General features: G+C 44.3%; 1 pseudogene; it reads right to left on the reverse strand.

Annotated features, from left to right (window-relative positions):
- Positions 1 to 794: 794 nt before the first annotated feature.
- LOC147718486 (uncharacterized) lies at positions 795 to 2,808 on the reverse strand (annotated as a pseudogene).
- Between the last annotated feature and the right edge of the window lie 3,997 nt (positions 2,809 to 6,805).

A 6,805-nucleotide genomic window follows, 5' to 3' on the forward strand; every position in this document is an offset into this window, starting at 1 on the left:
CCAATGAAGCCATGTAGTCTTTCTCTTTTAACATTAGAAGGATCTCTTGCAATGAGAGCATTCGGAATGGAATTTTCTTTATGTATTGATTCAGATCCCTCAAATCCAATACCTGTCTCCACTTCAGAGTTTGTTTCTTTTTGATGAGAAAGAAATGCAATAAAAGCCTTTCCCTCCATGTTGTTGCAGTACTTCTTCTATAGCCCCCTTCTGCAATAGTGAATGGACGTCCTTTTGCAGCTCCTGACGATGTTGGTGGTGTCTGAGCACCGGGGGGTGATCTGGTGGCATTTCCACAAACTCTAGGGTATGGCCTCTGCTTATTACGTCCAAAACCCATTTGTCCGAAGTTTAAGGACATCCAATTGTTGAAGTATGGAGACAGATAGTGGTCGTTTTCCGGCATCTGCTGTGTGGGGAGCGCCGGCCTGAGATCAGTCTGTTAGACTGTTGATTCTTCCCTCTATTGGAAGACTTGCCTCTAGACTGCTGCTGGAAAGAGGAGTTGGAGGGCCTGTACTGATTGCCTGTATTGTATTGCCTATATCCTTGTTGGTTATAAGGCTGATATCTGTTGGTCTGCTATGAAGACCTCTGATTAGATTGACCCCTTGCACCTCTTTTACGAAAGGACTGGAACCGTCCTTGCTGAAGGAATCCCAGCGCTCTAGCTGTATCCGAGTCTGATTTGATACCCTGTAGCGCTTCGTCTACGTGCTTTCCAAATAGATTTTCACCATCGGATGGCATGTCCACAATCTTCGCTTGCACCTCCGGACGAAAGGATGTTGCCTTTAGCCAACCCTGTCTCCGAAGCGAAAATGCTCCTGCCATCTGCCTGAACGCCATAGAGGAAACATCCATGGCAATGTCAATAGATTCCGCTGCCGACTTTGCCCCGTCTCGGAGGATAGCTGCTGCCTCTTCTTTCTTATCCTCCGGTAGTGCAGACAGAATGGGTGCCAAATCCGACCACATTTGCCTGTTAAAATGGCTAATAAGGGCCATAGCATTGGCTGCTTTAATCGTAGAGGCTGCCATGACCGCAAACCTCTTCCCGGCTCCATCCATCCTCCATCCTTCTTTGTCTGGCGGCACCAATGAAGTAGCAACTGGATTCTTTGAATTCCTCTGCGCCGCCTGCGTCACCACCGACTCCGGTCTCGGGTGTCCTATTAGACAGGCCGTAGCAGACTCTGGTGCTCTATATTTCTTTTCGATTCTAGGAACCGAAACCGCGATGGAAGCCGGTGTCTTCAAAATTTTTAGGCCCTCTTCCCAAATGTGAGGGATAATCGGGATTGAGCGAGCAGATTTCCTGGCGTCATCTTTGAAATCATATAAGAAACATTCCGTTTCTTGAACCTCCATTTCCAAATCAAACCTCTTAGCTGCTTTCTCCATAATGTCATGGAACCCTCCAATGTCCTGATGAGGAGAAGAGGTTGGCGGCGGAGTAGGTGAAGGGGCCGACGGCAAGATGTACTCATTCCACTCCTGTCCCGTAGAATCTTGTACAAGCTCACCTTCCTCAGGTTGATCATCATCATCAGAATCCGTTAGATCGTCTCTGATTGTTATCACTGGTGGTGATCTCACAACCTGCTCATGAGGAGTAGATTGGGTCTTTGGAGGTTGCGTTGTAGCCACCGGCGTAGATGACGGAGGCGCATTTGCCTCTGGAAAACTACCATAATAGTCGTTAATCATGAACCTCAGGTCAGAGACAAGAGAAACAGGTATGGAGAGTGACTCTTCTCGCGACTCCTCTCGCGACTCTTCTTGTTGCTCGTCTTCCTCATTATAATTACATGTTTCCTGGAAAGATTCATATCTTGTAGATTGAGCTCTCTCTTTGAAGGAAAACACCTCTTCCTCGTCTGTGTTCTGGCTCTTTATTCTGAGTTGTGAAGGGCTGTAGGCCGCTCCTGACGACTCCTCTCCTTCTGAATCCTGTTCCAGTAAGGAAGATGGTGGTAGAGGCGAAATCTGCGTCCAAGACGTGAATTCTGCAGATTTGCTTATGGTCGCCGAACCCCTCGACGACTGAAAAGAGCGAATAGAGATCAAAGTCTTCGACTCTGGTGATTTAAATGCCTTTGCCGTTGAAATTCCAGTCTTCGTCAACGGTGTCGTCGACGACATAGCCATCGTCGACGGAGCCGTCGTCACCAAAGCCATCGTCGACGGGACCGCCGTCGACGGGGTCTCCGTCGACGGAGTCATCGACATCTTCGTCGCTGAGCCTTTCGTCGACGGGATGGTCATACTGGTCGACGTAGTCGTCGTCGACGCTGCCTTAGTTCCTGTCGTCGACTGAGCCGCCGTCGTCGAAACAGTCGTCGTCGACAGTGAGGTCGTCGACGGGGCTGAAGACTTTACCACAGATTTTGCGGCAGAAACCAGGGAACTGGTCGACGGAGCAGACCCTGCCCCTTTCTGACCTGACGACTTCTTGAGGGTAGTAAGAGGGAGAGATGACGCCACTTTCTCCTTTGATTTAACCTTTTTAGGCTCCACCCTTTCCTCAGAATGTGAGGCCTTTCTCTTTTTCTGTGTTAGGTTAGAAGATTCCTCCCCAGAATCTGAGTCTGATGCGGCCTTCTTCGTTTGAAGCCACAACAGCAAACAAGCCTCTCTGTCCCTCAGAGTTTTAGCAGAGAAGGTTCTACAATATTTACAATCCTTGGCCACATGCTTAGGATGAAGACAATATAAGCAGTCCTTGTGAAGATCTTCAGAGAAAAGCCTAGCCTTTCCACAGGATCTGCAGGAGCTGAAAAGCCTCTTTTTAGAGCGTTCAGCCATTATGAAAGAAATTAGGTACACACAATACCTTAATCCAGATGAAAAGATAGGTGAAATAAAAGGTCAATAGTTCACTCAGGAACAGCAAACTGAGCAGAGCTCAGGGAGACTCCTTTCTCACACGAAGGCGGTTGGAAATCTGAGGCAGGAAGCTTCTGCTGGGGAATGTGAGGGCAGGGCAGCAATGCTGATTGGCTGACTTTTGGACCAAACAATGAGGAGGTCTGGTTACCAAATACTACAGTCCCTATGGGCTTTTCTATGCAGTTTTCTTCTCTATGATACTGCTTTGGTCATTCTGTTACCGTGAGACTCCCACCATGACGACGGGGAAGATACAAGCATGTGAATCTATGAAAGATGTAATACTGGAGAAATCCTTTTACAATGATATATAATTTTCTAACATTTGAAGTGTTTATATAAAACTTTAAATATTAAAATCATTTAATTAACTTATTATTAGTTTCTATAGGTGTTAGTTATAGACTGCCACCGTTTTTCAGTAGCGATGGTTGGCTTCAATTACTTCAAAAGCTAGAGTAGAATGTCTTTTCACCTATTTTTATACCTTTAGGGCTGCAGTAGTATAATTTGTGATTAGCAATGGTGTTACTTTTTTGTGGGTGTGTGTTTATATTAGCTTGTCCTCCCTAACTTTCCCTAAATCTCTTGCATGTTGGAATAAATATGTCCCCTTGTCTTTCTCACATTTACTTCTAAAACGTATACCTAAGTTTGAAGCTGTGTCTGCATAGAAAGATAGGAGAGGCAGAGATCTCTGCCCATAGGTTTGTAAATAGCATTTTATAGTACATTAGTGATTGTAGTACTAGTTTATGTATTACAAAATGCGGGTTATGAATTGGTCCCATTGAATTGAATGATTCATTTTCAGCTACGTTAAGATATGTGTCCGCTTTTTGTCCAAATTTTGAATTTTTTTAAACTATACTTTACAAACTATACTTAACAAACAAGCAATGGCGCAGACAACAGCTTAGCACTTGCATTATAAAGGCAAGACTAATTGGCTTTGTCAAGGCTTGTTACCTATATAAATCTGCCAAAATCTACTAATATCACTGGGCTACAAAGCACAAAAACATACAGATACAATAAGCCAAATAGTGTAGGTTCCCTAAAACATGCACTGAGTGTAAATTGATCTGAGGGCGAGGGTTTGGGCCAAAATCAACCATAAACATTTTCTCAAATAGTGATTTAGCACCCCAAATGTCAGTGTGAAGCCTAAAAGTGCCATATTTGGGAAATAACTGCTAATAGTCAAAGCAAATAATAGCCCGGTTTGAGTGTTAAAAGAGGTAATGGAACCTTGTCCAAGAGCAATAGATTCATATAACAATGGGCAACTTCACTTGGCTATCCTCCTAATTTGCAGAATATTTATTTGTCTTCTTGGCTGATTCAAGCGCATTTGCTTTGCTAATCCACACCAAGAAAGATGCTGTTATTACTAACATGAACACTCAGCCGAGTTTGTGTTGGGTTAGGGCAGATTTTTGTTAATAGACATAGACATCAGTGCTTCAGCTGCAAATCACTTACCTAGGCCGGAAGCAAGCACTAAATCCATTCCTGCTTACGCACCACCCACAGGGCAGCTGCAGGGCTCTGGCATACAGCAAGATCGGGCTCCCAGTAGCACCAGCGTCGCCTGGCCCAAATAGGACTTTGACAAATTGTATGTATTTAACTATATTATTTTTGATTACCAATCCCGAAGCGAGAAATCTGGGGATTATGTCAGATTTATTTAGGAATACGCGAGGAGATGTTAACTGATGAATTGGTCACCATTTCACTAACAGAGAGACCTATTATGTGTGTGTTTCATTGCACAGTTTTCGTTTATGAGAAGACTGCTTGCATGTGTGTGCTTTGTGTGAGCTTGGAATCATGTACTGTGTACATATGGGGGTGTGGACCCAAGAATGTGAGTGATATGTGGGTGCGGATTGCATGGCATCAGCTGGATGAGATTTGTTATTGTTTAACGTATGCATTTCTAGGAAGCAGGTATAGGATTGTAATATGTGAGGATATTTATGAATATATTCACATTTCTATGTTATCTCTCAATAGTTTAAGGCAGGAATTAAATGCATGTGCACTTGTCTAGAGTAACGCATGGGTGCCAAGGTTTCAGATTGTTATATGTAACATTAAAAAAAAAAATCAGTGTGATTATGAGTGACATTTCTGTAGAAAAGCAGATTTTCTCTAGTTATCATCAATCACTGCTTTGGCGTTATTCGCCTCTGATCTACTCGATTATTAGCTAATCAAATAAAGAGGCAGGCGCTGGGAACTGGAAAGCGATGAACAGGTTTATTTCTCCGGAGGAGAACACGTCAATTCGGACAAACGAAATGTCTTCTCGAGGTGCTCTAACTGTACCTCTGTGGCATAGCCTTTTATACACAATATTGACTGTTTATTGCAGGGTAACACATTCCTGATAGTGGTTTATTACATCCCCGGAATCCCCGCTTCCAAGTTGTTCCCACACATACCCAACAGCAAATGTCCCCCACCCCAGTCTCAGCAGGTGATTGTTATCGCGCAGCTGGGCATTTCGGCAGGGTCTGAAGAATGCAGAATCGGTCATATTTATGAGGGTTGTGTCATTGATTAATTCCGACCCCTTTGGTGGGGAGCGAGTTTCTACTGTATGGGGGTAATAAACTGTATCCGCAGGGGCTGGTTATTGCCTGGGACCAGATCGAACAGCCGGGTGCAGGGGAGGAGGTTATCGATGGGCCTGTTCATGCGAGGGGGATAAAAGGACATGGGCGTTAGGCATAGGAAGTGGCTCCGGGGCTGGGTCACGCGGAAGATTGCTCTATGACTCTAGCATGTGTGCTTGTGGGGTTGGCAGAGCGCGGGGGATGACTGCGAGGTCAGAGTGACGCGCTGGTGATCGGCAACGCACGAAAAGGCCGCGGTATCTAAAATGGGTGCCGTTTACGTGCATACGATGGCTCTTGTTAAGCAAGATGGCTCCGGCGATGTTCACGTCTGTTGATTATATTTCAACACAACGACTATGAGTGACACTTTTTCGCAAGCAAAACTAAGCAATGAAAAAGAGGGAAACATAAATATCAGAAATTACACCCATTTGAGCTACAAGAAAGTCTAAGAAGATCTTAAAACTGCTCCAAAGCATCAGAAATAGAAAGGCACTAACTGGAGACAGACTGTGTGACTGCAGCTCTCAGTAACAGAGGGCAAGCAGGCACTGCAGCTGCTCAGAAGATGATCGCATTGATCTGATCATTCATGACCACGCACTAGCTTGAAAAGCAAATTTTAAAGCATGGCATAGCAAGTGCAACTAGGAGATTATACCGTCACTCAGTCTCACAGCAGGCTGAGTCACGTCAATGCCCCTGAAAGGCTGTTCCACTCACCTAGGACGGACAACGGCCACTGCAACCCAGCTTCTGCTCTCACAATACATGTAGAGGGCAAGAGAAGGGTTCATTGCTTGCAGGCCCCATGCCGGGTGGTGATGAAATGCTCTTGGAAAGGTGACTGCTGAGGCTAGGGTTACCACCTGCCTGGTTTTCTACCGGCACCACTGGTATTTTTGATATCCTGGTCGGTACAAAATTAATCAAAATCATTTTTAACAATTTTCTGTACAAACTTCAAACAGCAAATATAAGTAGAAAGCACTTTAAAATGTGTTCTAGAGTTACGTTAACGATTCCTGGTTAATAATTAAAGCAAAAAAACACATAAAAGTGAAGTCACAAATAAATGTATATGATTTTGTTTCAAATCCTATTTAGTATAATACACGGGTATTTCAGTCTCTAAAACAAGAACTGGCCAGTATTTGTTTCGTGAAACGGGAGCGGGCCTAGCACAAACAACAAGCATTTGCAATGCAATAGGTCTCGCATTACTAAAAGTTTGAGTTATTGGTGTTGCTTTATTATTTGCAAAGCCAATAGCTCAAACTTTC

Source organism: Lissotriton vulgaris, chromosome 4_1, assembly GCF_964263255.1.
Source record: "Lissotriton vulgaris chromosome 4_1, aLisVul1.2, whole genome shotgun sequence".
In the NCBI taxonomy this organism is placed as follows: Eukaryota; Metazoa; Chordata; class Amphibia; order Caudata; family Salamandridae; genus Lissotriton; species Lissotriton vulgaris.